Source organism: Epinephelus moara, chromosome 1, assembly GCF_006386435.1.
Source record: "Epinephelus moara isolate mb chromosome 1, YSFRI_EMoa_1.0, whole genome shotgun sequence".
Lineage (NCBI taxonomy): Eukaryota > Metazoa > Chordata > Actinopteri > Perciformes > Serranidae > Epinephelus > Epinephelus moara.
In genome coordinates this window covers 5,605,699-5,623,208 of record NC_065506.1, presented here as the reverse complement: position 1 = coordinate 5,623,208, position 17,510 = coordinate 5,605,699, and positions in this window count along the sequence as shown.

The following is a 17,510-nucleotide window of genomic DNA, read 5'->3' as shown; positions in this document are numbered from 1 at the left end:
GAAAGACCTGAATAGTGATTGAGGTTAAGGTCTCTTTTCTAAGAAAGACCTGAATAAGAAACATTAATGAGATAAAGATGCCTATGCTCAATAACACCGGCATCATCACGCCTCTTTATGTAATTAATAAATAGCAATGAGAGTAGGCTGTGAGTGGCTCAAATAACACTAATAAATAACATAAAATTTCTGCATTTCTTTAACCTTGTAAAGCACTTTGTGCTACATTTATGTATGGAAAGTGCTTTATAAATAAAGATTGATTGATTGATTGATTGATTGATTGATTGATACTGTAAAGCCCTGCTTTCTGGTCTTCCCAAAAAAAGTATCTCAGGCCTACAACTTTTACAGAACTCAGCTGCATGTTTACTGACAAAGACCAGAAGGTGGGCCCACATTACACCAGTTTTAAAAGTGTGTTTCAAATTGATTTTAAGGTTCTTTTAATGGTTTTTAAATGTCTTAATGGTCTTGGGCCTTTTTATCTTACAGAATTGCTTGCACCCTACAAACCCTCGCAGACCCTGAGGTCCTCCTGTACTGGCCTCTTAATTATTCCTGAAGTTAGAACACATACTCACGGTGAGGCATCTTTTCAGTATTATGGCCCCTGTTTGTGGAATGGCCTGCCGGAGGACCTGCAAACTCTGCACAGAAGGATTCCCCACCCTGGGTTCCAAGCCCCCACCCTGGGTTTGAACCAGGAACCTTCTTGCTGTGAGGCGACAATGCTAACCACCGCACCACCTGACCACGCCACCATTCCTTGTGTCATTGATACAAGCAGCCCAAATGAGTTTCTTTCGTTGGGTGGCTGGGCTCAGCCTTAGAGATAGGGTAAGGAGCTTGGACATCTGGAGGGAGCTCGGAGTAGAGCTGCTGCTCCATTGTGTTGAAAGGGGTCAGGTTAGGTGGTTCTTCCATCTAATCAGGATGCCTGCTTGGCGCCTCCTGTAAAGGTGGCCCTTGGGTAGACCCAGAACACACTGGAGGGATTACATATCTCATCTGGCCTGGGAATGCCTTTGGGTCCCCCAGGAGGAGCTGGAAAGCGTTGCTGTGAGAGGGACGTCTGGAGTGCTTCACTTGGCCTGCCACCCCTGCGACCCCGCCACAGATAAGCAGATGAAAATGGATAGGTGGATGGAGGTTATATTAAAGATTGTTTTATAATTTTGTATCACTGAATTTGTGCTCACACAAAGGTAGTGTAATAAAGGGCTTAATTACTTTAAAAGTGTAGATTTCTTTGTTTCCCTAGCACAAAAGGGGGAAAAAAATATAACAGCTAAAAAAAAGAAAAAGGTATCTGTATTGAGATCAGAATCAGTATTGGCTATCAGTGAAATTATTATTTTAAACATTGATATCAGCCCAGAATTTCAAAATCAGTGCATCCCTTGTATTTATTTACATATTTTATGAAAAATAAAAAATAAAATGTAACATAAAAGTCTCTCCAGCTTGTGTTAACCACAGACCTTATTTCAGGCATCAAACCAAACATCCATTCAAAACATCCACTGACTTTGAGATGAGGGAACAGGGAGTGCTAAAATGCTAACTAATTTGTCATTCCTGCACCACCCTATTTAAGCACTGGCTAACACATTAGGGTAAAGTAAGAATTAAAAGGAGTAAAGAAACCTAATATGTATTACAGTATATACAAGAAAAGAAGAAAAAGGTGTTTGCATGAAAGCATGTGGAATTCACCTGAGAGTTTGAAAAAGCTCTCCTTTTAGAAGAAAATGAAATATAAAGAAAATGTGAAAAATACAGCATTTACCTCACAATTAACTTATTTTAACCTTGGCTGTAGTCCAGAGGTTGGTGTGTGTCCTCCACAGACCTGACAGTATTCAGTAATTTAAATGAATTTGTGTGAGAAAGTGACGGCAAAGACAGAAAGCAGTGGAGAAATGGAAAGATGAAGGGCTCTTCATTCATCCAATTTCCTCACTCCCCTGCTTTTTACACCTTTTCACTTATTACTACACACATAGAGAATATTATATAAGCACATCAGGCCTACCCATCCAAGGAGACAGCAGTGATATGGAGCGGTGAGTCACTGTGTTTGAGGCATCTGTCATTCAGAGTCTGACCTGACATCAACTGTCAGAATAAACAGTGATTGGACGGATCACCCGGAGGAGCCTTGACTTCTATGTGACTCTGCAGGAAGTAATGCTGATAACATTTAGGAAGAGTCAAACATTTTGGGAAATATGCCATCATACTCAGAGCTTTGTCTGTCCAGCTCAGAAATGAATCCAACGCTGTGGTTATATAACAGTTGTTTTTTTTCTTTAACTTTTTCCATGTTTGGTGCACATGATTGTACGAAAATTGTCGGAAATTAACACAACATGAAACAACATGGGAATCCACTGACCTTGAAGTCCAAGCCAACAAGTTAATGCCACTCTTCTTGCTATACTCAAAGATTCCTAATGTTTATGCTTCACTTCTCTGTAGAGCTTGGGTACAAGCTGTGTTGATGAAAAAACCTTGGGACAGAGTCACATACCTGGGTTCCAGTGTTTTTAGCATGTAACAAAAGCCTTTGTTTTCAACAACACTGTATGGACGCAGATCTTTACACATGAAGTAGCTGATGGACTGTGTTATTTTCTTAGCTCTCTCAGAGTTGGATGGTAGTTTTGTCAAGCTAAGTGTGTCCAGTGTTAGTTGATTTTTCGGCAAAGCGAGTTTAGCGTTAACTTGGCTGTCAGTGGCTAACGCTATCTCTGAATGGTATCTCTAATGATAGTGTGAGGTGAGCCCCCATGTTCGTAGTATTCCCTGAGTAAAACAATGACAAAACTAGAAAAGCACTCAGAGAGTGCAGACCTCCGCCAAGTAGGTGATATTCCCTCCCCCTCTGCATCAGATTTTGCAGCCTGCATCACAATTGTTACACTATCATTATTAGGTTATATATGCCTTCACCATGGAGACACTGTGGTGTATTTATTTAGTTTTTATTTTGTACCAACACAGAATATAATATGTTTTTTTGTATTTTTCACTTTCTTTTTTTCCAACACAGAACATTAATTTCAACTTTAGAATTACAACAATATTTAGCAAGTAGAACAAGACGTGCATTCCGGCCACCAGATGGCGCTATTTTCACTGTCTTTAGAAATTGGAATTGCTGCTGAGGCTGTCAGACGATAGAATTTTTTTATTATTTTATCCACTTTGCTTCAACCGATCACCACCAAAATTTTATCATCTGTTCCTTGTCCCATTATCCACCTTTCCTGAAAATTTCATCAAAATCCGTTCATGACTTTTTGAGTTATGTTGCAGACAGACAAACAGACCAACGCCGGCGAAAACATAACCTCCTTGGCAGAGGTAACAAATGACTTGGTCCCACCTCTGCCACAAGGCAGCTTAGCCACTATTATCTTAACTCCGTTACATTCATTCCTTGGCAGCACACTGCTACATGAAGCTACATACTAACAGCAGACGTAATCTTGGTTGCAGCTGTTAATTCCTCTTCATTTCCAAAACATATCCCTGCTGGAACATGTACAGTTTTGTTCAGAAGTTTTCACTGGTAATTAAAGCAACACTTACCTTTCTGGAATTTTTATGCTTTTCTTTGTTAAGGTTAAAATGCTATTAATAAGCTGATGACACACTTTAAAGTGAATTCCACCAGAGATAAAAACTCATAATTATACCATTCTTATATGGTTCTAAGAAAACTCTGACCAATCATTGCATTCATACCGAATGCAATGATTGGCCGAGCGTCCTGTCTGTCTTCCCCATGGGGAGTCCTCCGACTGATGTAACCGCTCGCGTAACATCCTTCCTTGTGCGTTTCCACTTACTAGTAATGTTAACACTACTATCTAACGTTAGCACTGTAACCTTATTCTAAAACTCATCAGTCATCACTGACTCCTGTTGAGTTTTAAAACTCCAGGATTGCATTTGACTGTCTTGGTTGTAACGTTACACTCGCTCTCCTCTTCCATGTATCTGACGTTACCTTGCCAACGCCTATGTCTGTCACAGACGTAATGAGGATGCAATGGAGGAGGGGGGAGTAGGCCTTTGGAGGGAGGTGGAGTTGCAGGAGGAGGGGGGGATGGGACTTTGCAGGGAGGCGGGAGTGTGGATGTTCAAATTTTTTCTAAGTGCTGTGTGAAATGCAGGAAAGGTAAGAATAGCTTTAAATGGGAGGAAGTGCTGCTGTACTCGGATCTTCCCCAGCTGCAATGCACTGCTACATATAGCTACATGCTAACGTCAGGAAAACATGTAATCTTGGTAGCAGATGTTGTTGATTTCTTCCCGATTTTGGCTCATATACCTGCCGGAACATATCCGTTTGTATTTACAAGCTTTTATTGGTGATCTTTCACAGTAGAAAGTGCTTTAACAGTTATCACCTAGCTGCAATGATGGTTCAGGGCAGAGTCCTGCACGGATCCATTTTTGAAAACACCGGCCAATACCCGTAAAGCTCAGTACCAGAACTGACCCGTCACCTGTCATTATGTCTGAGTCAAGTGTAGGGAACCTGCTGCTCCAGAGCCACATGTGGCTTTTTAGCCCCCTCTCCAGTGGCTCCCTGTGGCTTTGACAGGAAGTTATTTGGAAATTAATAACCATTTTTTAACATTTTCATTTTCATTTATTGTTGTAGGCCTGAAGTGATTCTTACATTCTTCCACTGTAAAAATGTGTAGCCTATACACCGATTTAAAAAAAAACAAAAAAAAGATCAACTTCAAAGTGCATCATACATCTGTGGCCTGGCAAATTTTCCTCACAAGCGATGGCTTTAGTAGCATTAAGTCTCTCTAGCTAGGCAAGCTGCAGATTCCAAATCCAAAAATGGAAAAGTCTCAGGGGAAAATAGAGAATTTAATAGCGTGTGGACAAATTTGTTTGCTTTCATCAGCAATTCTGCAAGTACCAAATAATCAAAACAAACCCACTGCAGAATAGCCACCTTGTGCTAAAACATATTAATGAATGCTCATTTAGGCCTATTTGTTGTGTTAGTAGGCTAAATTCGACATAAAAGGTTGTGTTACCCTTATTATGAGGCTCGAATATGTTTAGCAGCTCTAGGCTTTTTTTGACTCTTTTGATAGTAGAGGGTGCTGACCCTTGGTCTAAGTCAAAGCCACACCAGTTAAAAGTCCTGTGCCTTGACCTGCACCCATAATAAAACACACACAGGCTACAGTCACTCACATTAAGCTGGGTCCTCCGTTCTTGGAGTACAAATCCAGCAGAGGGGACATCTCTTCACTGGCTGCACTTGATGCCGGGATGGCGCAAACATCTTTCGTCTGGTGTAGTTCATTTCTCCCTGTGCCTGTGAATTTATATATACACATATTTTTTTTACCCATTACAAAGCTTTTTGCAGGTTACCTGTCGGGTGCAGGACTCCAGTGAAGAGATACCAAGATAAGGAAGATCTGGAAACTTATTCCTCTCGCTGCAGTGATGATATACTTCACATCTAAGTTTTAATATGAAAAATAAAAAAGAGATTTTTGCTCTCACCAAAAATATTTTTTTTCTCACTCCATTGCAGAGATACCAAGAAACATAAGATCTGGAAACTCTGACCAATCAGAGCAGACTTGGCTTTTTTTGGGGAAGGGGCTTAAAAGACACATGCCAGGGTGTCGGTGGCTTAGTGGTAGAGCAGGCGCCCCGTGTACAGGGCTGTTGCCACAGCGGCCCGGGTTCAACTCCAGCCTGTGGCCCTTTGCTGCATGTCTCTCCCTCTCTTGCTCTCTTTCACACTTCACTATCCTATCAATTAAAGGCAAAAAAATGCCCTAAAAAATATCAAAAAAATAAAAAATAAAGACACATGCCATATGGAGCATTTCTGACAGAGGGAGAATAGCTACAGGTGTTACAGCACAGACAGCGTAAAAGAAATAAAGAGTTTGTAGAGCATTAAAGCATAAAAAGATGTTCTAGTATAAACCGAAAATACAAAAAATCAGAAAACGAGCAAGAATCTAATAGGGTCCACTGCAGTCTGCTATAGCCTGCAACTTTCTGTTTAGAACAATGTAATAACCACCTTGAACAAAATTGTAAGTTACACCAAAAAAAAAAAAAAAAAAAAAAAGCGAAAAACATTTTTTGATGTAGTGACCACACACAACTCTATGATCATGGATCTTTTATTAACATGACCAACTTGTTTCACTCGACACATGGTCAGGTTCACCCACTGGAAGTCACTTCCACATTTCTAAGATTTTTCTGCTGGTCCAATCTGCAGTCTAATGGATATATGTTTTATTCCTCCAGATGCACACTAAGTATGCAGGCAGCTACAAGAACAGTGCAGCTCGTGTTGCAGCCACATGTACAAGCTGCTATATTCCCAGCTTTAGCAGCAGGGAGAAATGGCTGGCCTCCACCACAACAGGAGGAATACACTTTTCAGTAACTCCAAATGTATCTTATTCACAATAGGACAATCTGATTGGTAAAATCTTATTGTTGTTCAGAGGGTGCATGAAGATAGTGGACTAACAATTAGCTGTTTCTATTTGAGTTAAATACAGAGGGTATATTTGGTGAAGTAAATGTAGCTGAACTGAGTGATGGAAAGTAAACTTATCGAGTTATGCTATTGCTACTGTTGAGAAATTAGAAACATGTGTGAGTAACTGATAATATGATCTCAGGAACTTGTCCAACACAGACCTGAACTTGAAAATATCCATGTCATAACTAATGTCTTTCATCTGCATCATGGCAGCAGAGCGACACACCAGCAAGGCCCTGACCCAGCCAAGTCTTCACAGGATCTAAAAACAGGGTCTGCCCACTCATCTGCCTCTTTCTGAGCTTTATCCCCCCTCTGCGTGCAGACACTGACAGACTCTTTCATCAGCTGACATTAGATCCTGCTTATGATGAAAGGCCAAAACTAGCACTAGCTGCCTTAGCTGAAAATAGCATCGCTCCAATTAGCCTGCCGCTGCCCCCCTTCAGAACAACTATGTCACAGAGAATAAGCTTAGATGCCAAGTTGGGACCCTGCCGTGTCCTTTTAAAAAAACTAAGACAAAGGTCAGTCACACTGACTGCAGAGTCAATGAGAAATGAAAAAAATGTTTGAGCCCAGGCTCTGCAGAGGCTACAGCTGGGTTTGAAACAATCACAGGGATTTGAATCTTTAAATACAGTAAAACATCAAAGGGAACTGATCCAGGCTGACTTTTCTGTCACGCAAAAGGTGCAGAGTCAGCACCAGAGAATGTAAAGCACCATAAATAAACAGCTAAGTGTGGATGATGTTACAATACTTAGAAAGAAGATATCAGTTTGCACATCATGCTGCAGTGGCTGAGCGACAAGCTGAGGTAGACTTCTCGTCTGCAGTGTTTTGGTCCTAAATTTGTCAAATGTACCAAAAGACCCTGGGTCAAACTGACTGTAGTAGTCCCTCTTGCTGGGTCACATTTTCCAATCATTTACCTACATTTGCTCTCAGATGGAAAGCTGACTCACTACCTTAACTCCAGCTGCTCTATCAACCCAGTGGCAAGAATAGATAATGGAACTGTATGTTTTTTCAGACCATGGATATGTAATATTTGTATGTTATTGTGTGGTGGACATGTTGAAACTTTACATTTCAATAACATTATGGTTAATGTGTGGTTATGTTAGGCACAAAAACAATTTGGTTATGGTTAGGAAAAGGTAATGTTTAGGCTTAAAATACCTGATTTTGGTGGCACAATCATGGCTCAAACCGTCTCACTAAAAAACAACCCGTTATGTTGTTGATATGTTGATCGGAACAGTGGTCTGCAGCTCGGCAGCCATCTCGTCTAAGTGTCGTGCCATCCACCATTCCCTCCACCTCCTGATAAGAAAGTCAGCTCAAATACATGTAATCTGCGGTATACACTGCGGTACACTTTAGAAATGCTGATTGGTATGTATGAAATGACCTATGACCACCAAAATTTAACCCAATCACCCCTGGTGCCAATCGGACATCATGCCAAATTTGAAGAAAATGTTCTTTAGATATTGCATTATTGAGAATAAGACAGATGAATGGACAGCCTGAAAACATACTAGCTCTGGCCACAGCTGCTGCTGGCACGGAGGCATAAAATAGTGTGATGTATATTAACAGTTGCATAAAATACAGAGCATTTCTAAACCAACAAATTTAGTTATCCCACCAGGCTATCTTGGGTTTTGAATCTGATAGGCTCTGTGTTACTTGTGCATGTACGTTTACATGCACAGCTAAGTCGAGCTTCAGTTATAGCACGACTAAGCCATTTAATTGGACTACAGTCTTTGTCCCAGTATAGAAGCACAGGAGGGGCATTTATTTATTGACCGAAGTATGTCCAACTGCGCTACAACAGGTAGCAATATGCCCCCCTTTAGCTTGTTAGAATTGGACCTTTTTGCAGTTGACCTATTACGTCACAGACCAAACAACCCACAAACATATTAGCTACAGTTAGCTAGGGTCAAAGCTTGGGATGGAAACTGTGGAGCATGCACAGAGTGCAGGGCTCAACAATAAGGATTGCCCGATTGCCCGGGGCAAGTAAAACTCAAGGTCGGGCATGTAAACTAACAACTCACTTGCCCGATCGGGCAAGTTGCTAAAAATAGTAAAAGTTAATAACTAATTGATAAAATAAATGTATTTTAAAACGTGCTCTTCGGCTCTGATGCAGTGGTCTCTCAGCCTGAAGTCACAGGCACAGCTGTGTAACAATGTCCTGCCCACAGCACCCAATGATATTATTTTGCGCGACGGACGCTTCATATTAATAACATAACAATATACTATTTATGGTGTTATGTTTTCGTGTCATTTCTGTCTCTACATGGTCACGCGTTAACAATTCTCCTCTGCTCTCTGTATCGCGCACCGTGGAGTTCCGCCACACACACAGGAGAGCACGTTAGAGCGGCTCGGGCCGCATTTTCCTGACCAAACCTGACCCCGAGCCCGGTGCAGTTTGTCAGCTGACAAAGTTATTGAAATGGACAGTGTGTAGCCTAAATAACCATCAACAGACTGCTGTTACGCACAGACGAGCAGCGTAGCACGGCACTCATGCTGAGCTTGTGTTGCGTTCAGGCGTTGTCACGTAAATAACAACTTCCAACACTTAAATAGGTCATAGCACAAAACAGCAGCATGTCAAGTGACTTTTTACTTTTATTATATTCAATAAAATTGTATGTTCCTAAATCTTGAGACACCTCATATGTAAGCTAGACAGACATTTCACCTGCTCATTACTGTGCACACATGTACTGTATGTACTTAGTCCTAAAGAGCCCTTCTGGTGCCAGTAGATACATAGAAACATCCCAGCAGGCTGTGCTTTGCAAGCATACAAAAAAGTTTCACGCATGTGAAAATTATTTTTCATGCGTGTGCTTCACCTCCGCTGCTACAACTCCATCCTAGGGGAAACACTGCTGTGTGCGTTTTGTGCAACAGGTGGATGTGGTAGTCTACTGGTAGAGTAGAGAGAGAGCTAAGTAGCGTTGAAGTAGAGTAGAGCAGGGCAGAGAGATGGAAGCAAAATATATTAAACCCGGTGTTAATACAGCAGAACTGGAGAGAGGGGTGAAAAATAAATAGAGGTGGGCATGGCTCAAGTAGGGCACAAAATTATAGACGGAGAACGATTGACACATTTTTCACTTTAAGCCCTGACACTGTCATTTTTGTTTAGGAATTAAGCTACAATACATGACATATGTTGTTTTAATTAATAAATACAGTGTGAATAAAGATTACATAACATAAAAATAACTGCAGTCTTTGTTATTGGATAGCCACTTAAATTAAACAATTTTTATAGGGCAAGTAAAAACTGACTCACTTGCCCGGTCGGGCAAGTTGGTCAGAGATCTACTTGCCCGACCGGGCAAGTGAAAAAAAAACCTTAGCGTTTAACCCTGGAGTGCCTTAGCCAGTTTCAGCCCAACTGACTTTATACATGCAGAAGTAATTCGACTCCCAATCACATTATCTGGGTGTGTTTGTCTGACTGAGAAATTCAATTTAGTATGATTTCAGGCAAACTAACATGTTTATTAACATGTATTTTAAAAGTCTGGTTTTAGTCAGACCAACACAACAAATTGATTTTCTCTGAAGCTATGTTAATGTACTGTGTGTGTGCTTTACTTGATGCTGTAGTAAGACCGACGTTAGCACTGCATGAAAAATGAAACTCATGCAAGAGCACACTCTTAATAGATACATTTGTTATGTGAATGCCAAATTTCTACTGTTTACATTTTGCAGGTTCCTGAAACAACTTGTCCAGACATAGCCACTATCATTTGTACTGTGTTTTTGTTTTGGCCTGGACATCCTGTAAGGCTAGCCCAACTCCAGTGTGACCAGTGTGAGGCCTAGCCCACAAATATTTAAAAATATCTTTTTCTGAGCGATTTGTGCATTCATTCACACGCAAACTATATTTAATATCACTGAAAGCAGAACTTTTGTAAAACTCCATGTTAAAATGCCCAAATTTACAGCAGTAATACATGTTTACAGCCTGGTACTAATTTCCCCATTCATAACAACTGTACAGGGTGTGATTCATTCTTCTTTTTATTTTTTTATAACTAACTTGATGACATTTTATCAAGACTTAAAGTTACATATAAATAAAGGCGGGGCCACTTTGTCTGTCGATACTGTCCTCTCTTTGTCAGTCAGAACCAACCCCCGCTCCTCTACAGCGCCAGCTTCTTGCCCAAATACGGTCACTTCTGTCAACAAAAATAAACAAAAACAAGATATTGATGGCTGAAATGACAAATTTGAGAGTCCACAAACTAATGGGTGAGTAATTTTACAGTCTATGGTGTTGATGAGTAGACAGGGAAAACAGAGTTTTTGACTTGTAATTCCAAGAATGTGCACCTTTGTGAGGCCTTAAATTTCAAGGAAATGTTTCGTGCAATAGCAGACAGGTCTAAAATAGTTCTGATTCTACCAGCAAACATGTACTGACCATGTACCACAAAAATGTGCTGTTACTTTCCTACTATCTTGAGGAACAGAGGCATCAAAATGCATTACGGGGTCACGGCTCCAGGTAACCTTTCTGCTATAGCTATTTTTAAGGCTTCTGATTGGCTTACATTTTCTTCTTCTTTGCATGGCTTTAGTGTTATATCACTGCTGTCAAGAGCATCTACTTGCAGGCTGTTCTCATAAATTGTCCATACGTTTTCCTATGAAAAGTATTGTTCCCAAATTCGTACATATCCCAAGTATTTTGAAAGGCTGCAATCATGTGACTGACAGGAGGAAACAAGGAAGCAGTCCCAAGTGGTCTTGTAAGGAGGCAGGTTTGGGTATTGGGGTCTTCACCATGTTTATTTACCTAAACTTAACCTCAGTAACTTTATGTTAATTACCTAACTGTACATTAAAGCCCCTACAAGGAACTTTCATTTTGAGTTGATTTTGGCGACCCTGTGGACAAAAGCGGTAGTGTTTCGCCGGAATGAAGCCTACATTTCCCATGAGCTCTAGCGCGTATTGTCGTAAAGACGCTTACCTGGCTCGCGCATGTGTTTTTGTTTCGTTTCGTCCTGGAAGCGACCTGGGGCAGACCTGGAGACAGTTTCCTAAAGGTATGGATATACACTATATAGAAATAGCTTATCTTCACCCTGATGGTCTCATTTGCTCTTGTAGGTCACGCACAGACATCAGCAGAAACGAGAGACTTCTGCATATCCAGTTAAAAGTTCCTTGTAGCAGCTTTAAGGATATAATGTCATTTGTTGGGCACTAATTCATAGGATATCATACGAACTGTTGCGCATGCATTTTTGTAGGATATCATATGAGTTGTTCTATGAGGATATGTTTGCCCTTGACAGCTCTCCAATTGTGTTGTTGCATTTTTATGTGGGTGGAGATTTTTTATAACAATGATATATTTGTGAAACCAATCAGTTGCTCAGCGTAGAAAAGATGTTAGTAAACTGTACATTTAGTTTCACACTGAAAGAATAGCAGGGTCAAACCACGTCATCACAATGTGTACCAACTGTTCTTCATCAGATGTCTATTACTGAAACCACAACAATATTTTCCCTGCTTCACTGTGTCTCACAGTCAGATTGTTATCATCCATGAAAAGAGCTGTTACTCCTCTGAACATGAAGGCTGCTCTGGCGGTTGAAGAGATGAAAATAGCTCGTACTGAGCTGGTCTGAGCAGGTCACACACTGAAATAACACTGTTTCATTATGCTAGCATCTCCTCACGCTGCAGCTCAGTCCAGTTCACAGTGAGTCATCACAGTCACTAAATACCAAACACTGTGTACCCAATGAGAATGTCAGTGTGCTGGAACAAAGATCCATCCACTGTCTCAAAATAATGAGCGAGAGCTTTCCAATGTTTGCTGAACTGCTAGTGTCACTATTAACTCATGTAAAAGAAATAATTTATGAATATGCTCCCTCTGTTGCTTTATGGATCATTCTGGATTGAGCTTAGGACATGAACTTGGGCAACATCCAATCTAAATATTATCATTGATACATAGTTTAATTTATGAAAATAAAATATACATGGGTTTTCTGCATCATCGCTGGTCCAAAGTGAATACCAGCTATCTGCAACATCTAGAATTCAGGTCGAACATGCTACCTTTGTCACATATGATACCTCTTTCTGTCACTCAAGATGAAAACACAGGCAAGATGCAGTATTCTACTGACAGAAGATACCCAAAATGTGAGGAACATAGAAGATGTGAGACATCATGCTGCTGATAATGAGCATGCAGGCAGGATAATTGAAGTTAGAAACAATCAAAAACGTGAGAAATCTTTTAAAAAGAGAAAGGAGAGAAACCCTGAATGCTGATGGTGACTGAAAACCCAGAGGCAGCAGAACAGATACAATAAGTGTCATTCTGAGACATCTGAGCTGAAAAACAAAAACATCCTTCACAAGAAAAAGATAGAAAGAAAAGAAAGAAAGAAAGACAGACATCTGAGATTACTAACTGGACTCAGCATCTGTCAAAGATGTTTCAAAACTTTGTTCTCAAACTGCTTGTTGTCTTACAATTGTGTGCCAGTTGGCTCAGTGTGTTATGCTAAGTAATCAGCAACTGCAGCCGAAAACTGATATGAAACAAGAACCTGACCAGGAGAGTAAAAATGCCACTCCACAGTTTTACACAGCCAAACCATGCACCTTATCATCATGTTCAGCACATCAGCATATCAACTTGTCAACAGACTTAAGAGTGGAGAGAATGACATGATCGTGCATTCAGACAGGTGGCATCAACCTTTATGAGCAGTGAAATATACTTTACTGTAAACATGAAGATCATTAAGCTGAAGGTCATACAAATATGCTGTTTGTGGTTTTCATTTTCCAGTTATGATACTGTGATTTTGGGACAACAATCAATTGTGGATGCTGGAAAAAATGATTTGAAGGGCAGCTTAACAACAACTGAAAATCTCACTTTTGCTAACCTTAATTGGTTTATTCTTTACCTAACTGCAATGATGTTAAAGTATACTGCATGGTGTGTCAGTACACAGTGACATTAATGCAACTAACAAAACCCAAAGCTAACCTTTTTTTTAGGAAAGCAAGCCACCAGCAACCAAATTAAAAACATGACGCTAGCATAGCATTTGATCGAGCTAACAGGGCACAAATATAACCCATAGATGTATAAAGAGACCTGGATACAGCGTGGGAGGCAGGGCCCTTTTCATTCCTTTGAAAGTTGCTCAGTGGCTGGTAAAGCCAAAAAAGCTTAATTTCTGTGGTATGACATTACAACCCAGTCTCACTCCGATTTCGTCAAAAACTGGCACCTGGTCAGTGACTTCTGGTGTCAGACACTGACGAAAAAAGCAGTCCTTTCATGTCGGCATGATATGAAGCTAGGTACCATCATTCTGTAACAGCGCCTCGTGGCGGAAACACAGCAGGACAAAAATGAAAGTTAAGATGGCAGAAGTCCGAGTGGGGCGGGTGGGAGGGCTGGTGGATGGGTCCAACAATCATCGAATTTCACCTAGGAGGCCAGTGTTCACGTCCCGTTTGATTGTAAAGTCAAACCCTGTTCTTTATTTCCTTAACCCAACCACCTGCGAGTGTTGGCTAAATGTAATCCTGTGCGTTTGTTGTTGAAGGAAAAACATGTCAATTCGCAGTGTTGTACCAACGTAGTGCCTTTATTTTGAAAGAGACTGCATGCAAACTGTACATTTCTTAAAAGTGCAATACACTTCAATGGAAGTGTATTTTGAAAACAGACAATGCGTTTAACAGGCTAAAGTTAGGATGGTGTCCCAGAATGTCAACAACCAATGCATCCAGGGAACCTTGACATGGTCAGTCCATGACAAAACGTCGCCATGTGACAAGGTCGGAGCGAGAATGTGTTGGAAATTACCCAAATCAATCAAAGCACTAGATACTTACAGTGGCCCCAGCACGCACGGCCAAGAGAACTTCCGGTTTAGTCCTCTGCTAACTTGAATGGGAATGAAATTACTTAATGGTGCTTTGGTTCTTCTAGACTTTTGAAATGTTACTGGACCAAATGGATCAAATCTCAATAGTGAAACAGGTCATTTTGCATGGGGTTGGCACACTAATCAACAATTAGTGGGGCTCAGATTCTGCAAAGTAAGTGGCACATCTCTGTAACCTCTTGTTTATTTTTGTTTTCCAAGGGGCATTATCAACAGCCATAAAGCATAATGCCTCTGGACACAGTTGGATAGACCTACAACCAGTCAGAGAAGCTAAATGTGTCATGGAGCACTGAGCGACACAAAAATGTAGACAGAATACAGCGTGCAGAGATTAACTGCGATGGTGTAGCACTGATACATCTGTGAATGAGTGTTACCCTTTTTGTCATCAGAATTTGAAAATAGTGCTTAAACAGAAATTTCCACATCAGCTGCAGCCATCTTGGTTATTTTTGAAAATGCCTCAACAGCGCTCCTCTTTACTAAGCTAGGTTGATTCTCACTGTCACTTATTTTAAGTGCAAAGTTCCTGCAAGTCATCGTATCAAATCTGCCCCATATTAGATAAACAGTTGTGTTTGGCCCATCCTGGGCCAAGTTGGCTGGAAATCTGTCTAAACATGAGGGAGAGCAGGCCAAGCGGTAATCTCTAGAGTTGAAAAATGAAGCAACACGGAAGTGCCAAAAACTATGTGGAAAGCCTAAGGTGGAGAGAGCACACCTCTGCCCTTCCACGCACCTGCGTGGAAAGCCGTAAGGCAGAGAGAGCACACCTGTCTGCCCTTCCATGTGCAAATAAGCAAAGCCTGTGGCAGAGAGACAAACAGCAGCAGCAAAGACGCCCCGGGAACAGTACAGAGCCAGCATCAATGACAAACAGAAATGACACTGATAAGTCAGATACAGCATTAAATGGAGGAGCAGGGGTGGAGGTGGGTTGCAAAGCAGCTTACAAATGACAGTGATAAGTCAAATACAGCATGAAACAGAGGAGCTGGGGTGGAGGCGGGATGCAAAGCGGCTTGCAGAGGAAGCAGCAACAGTAGACAGGCCAAAGCAGTTTAAATAGGGCGCCCTGAGTGAGATTCACCAATTGGTTGCACAAAAAGGAATCATGTGATCAATCAGCTGACTCCCTTTCATCAATCAGCTGCTCCATCAGTTGATTGGCTGTTTGAGATCAACTGATGTAGCTGGGATGTGAGCTGAGCTTGGCATTGTGTCCTGCCAGAACTAACACTGTGCTCACTTTCTTTGAATGGTCAGTTGAGTCTGGCTCCAGAAGCCAGTCAATACCTAGAGACTCCTATGTTAAAATGCCCAACTTTACAGCATGAATTGACAGCCTGGTACAAAAAAATATATATAGCTAAATTCCCCATTCATGACAGCTGTGCAGTGATGAATTTTTATTTAACTCAACTGTTCACATTTAATTGACCCTCTGAAAACGGACCTCCTGCGGGTGGCACTGGGGGGTTGTTGTTTCCGTGATCCTGCTTAAAATCAATCAAAATGGCAGTCTACGGCTCTTCCACCATCAATGCGGGGTCTCTCCCTCTCTCTCCTTTCAAAATGCCGAACTCAAGGCTTCAAAACAAGAGTCCTCAAACCAATGGGTTGCATAAAGGTAGCTACGTCCATTGATTTTGCAGTCTGTGGATCAGGTGCATGTGCAGGAGCAAAAAATAACATGCTTAACGATTTGTGTGATTCCCAGGCTAGGAACAAATACCAAGCTTTAGTAAATTGTTATAAACCATTTGTAATCTCGTATAAAGGTGCAGATTTCATAGAAAATACAGTTTAAATATATAATGTAAAAGAAACACCTTAATTGTCAGGTGTGAATGTGAAAATTTAAGCTGATAATGCTAGAGATTTACATCTTACAGGCACAGTGTATTTTGTGTTAGACATTGTGAGTGTCACTTTATGCCACATAGAGCTAAAGAGCCAGTAAGAAGACGTCAGACAGTACTTTTACATGCACAATTAAGTTGAGCTAGGCTATTTAACTGGGATACATATTTGCCATTTAAGCACAGGAGGGGAATCGACGTAATGACTGAAGTATGTCCGACTCCTCTACAATAGGTGGTGATATGCCCTCTTCCAGCTTGTAGTATTGGACCTTTTTCTGGTCGACCTATTACGTCACAGACCAAACAATCAACAAACAAGTTAGACACAGTTAGCTAGCGGCAAACTGGTACCATGGTGGACAACTTTACAGCTCTGTGCATTACGTTCATCCAAAAATGCACAGTTCTGGATGTAGATTTTGTCATGTTGTTACCGGCTTCCTCTTCCATTACACACTTAATGCTATTTGACGTCTGGGTCATCAGGCTGGAAACTGTGGAGCATGTGCAGAGCAACTCAGCCAGTTTGGGTCTGATTGACTGTATCCATGCAGGTGTAATGTGACTCCCAATCTCATTATCTGGGTGTGTTAGTCTGACTTTAAGAAATTTGATTTCAGTCGGACTAACATGTTAACCTTAAAAGTAATGGAATGTAAACGTACTGAGTGAACTGTACATTCAGTCTGGTTCGTAAAAGGGTGAAAGGGTCAAACCTTGTCATCACTAACTGCACCAAGTGTTCTTTGTCAGATTTCTATTACTGAAACCACAGCAACAATCTATTTTCCCTGCTCTACAGCTTCTCATAGTCAGATTGTTTTCATCCATAAAAAGAGCTGGTACTCCTCTGAACATGAAGGCTGCTGTTAGATGAATATAGCTTACTCTGAGCTGGGGTCCGTTTCACAAAAGTAGGATTCAGACATCCAGGATAAATGACTGAGCTGGGTTCAACGAATCCAAAACAAGAACGTCCAGGCTTAATTGGTTGCACAAAGACCAAGCCAGGATGAGCAGACACGGATTCATCAAGCCAGGTGAAACCAATCCTGGATCAGTGCGCGC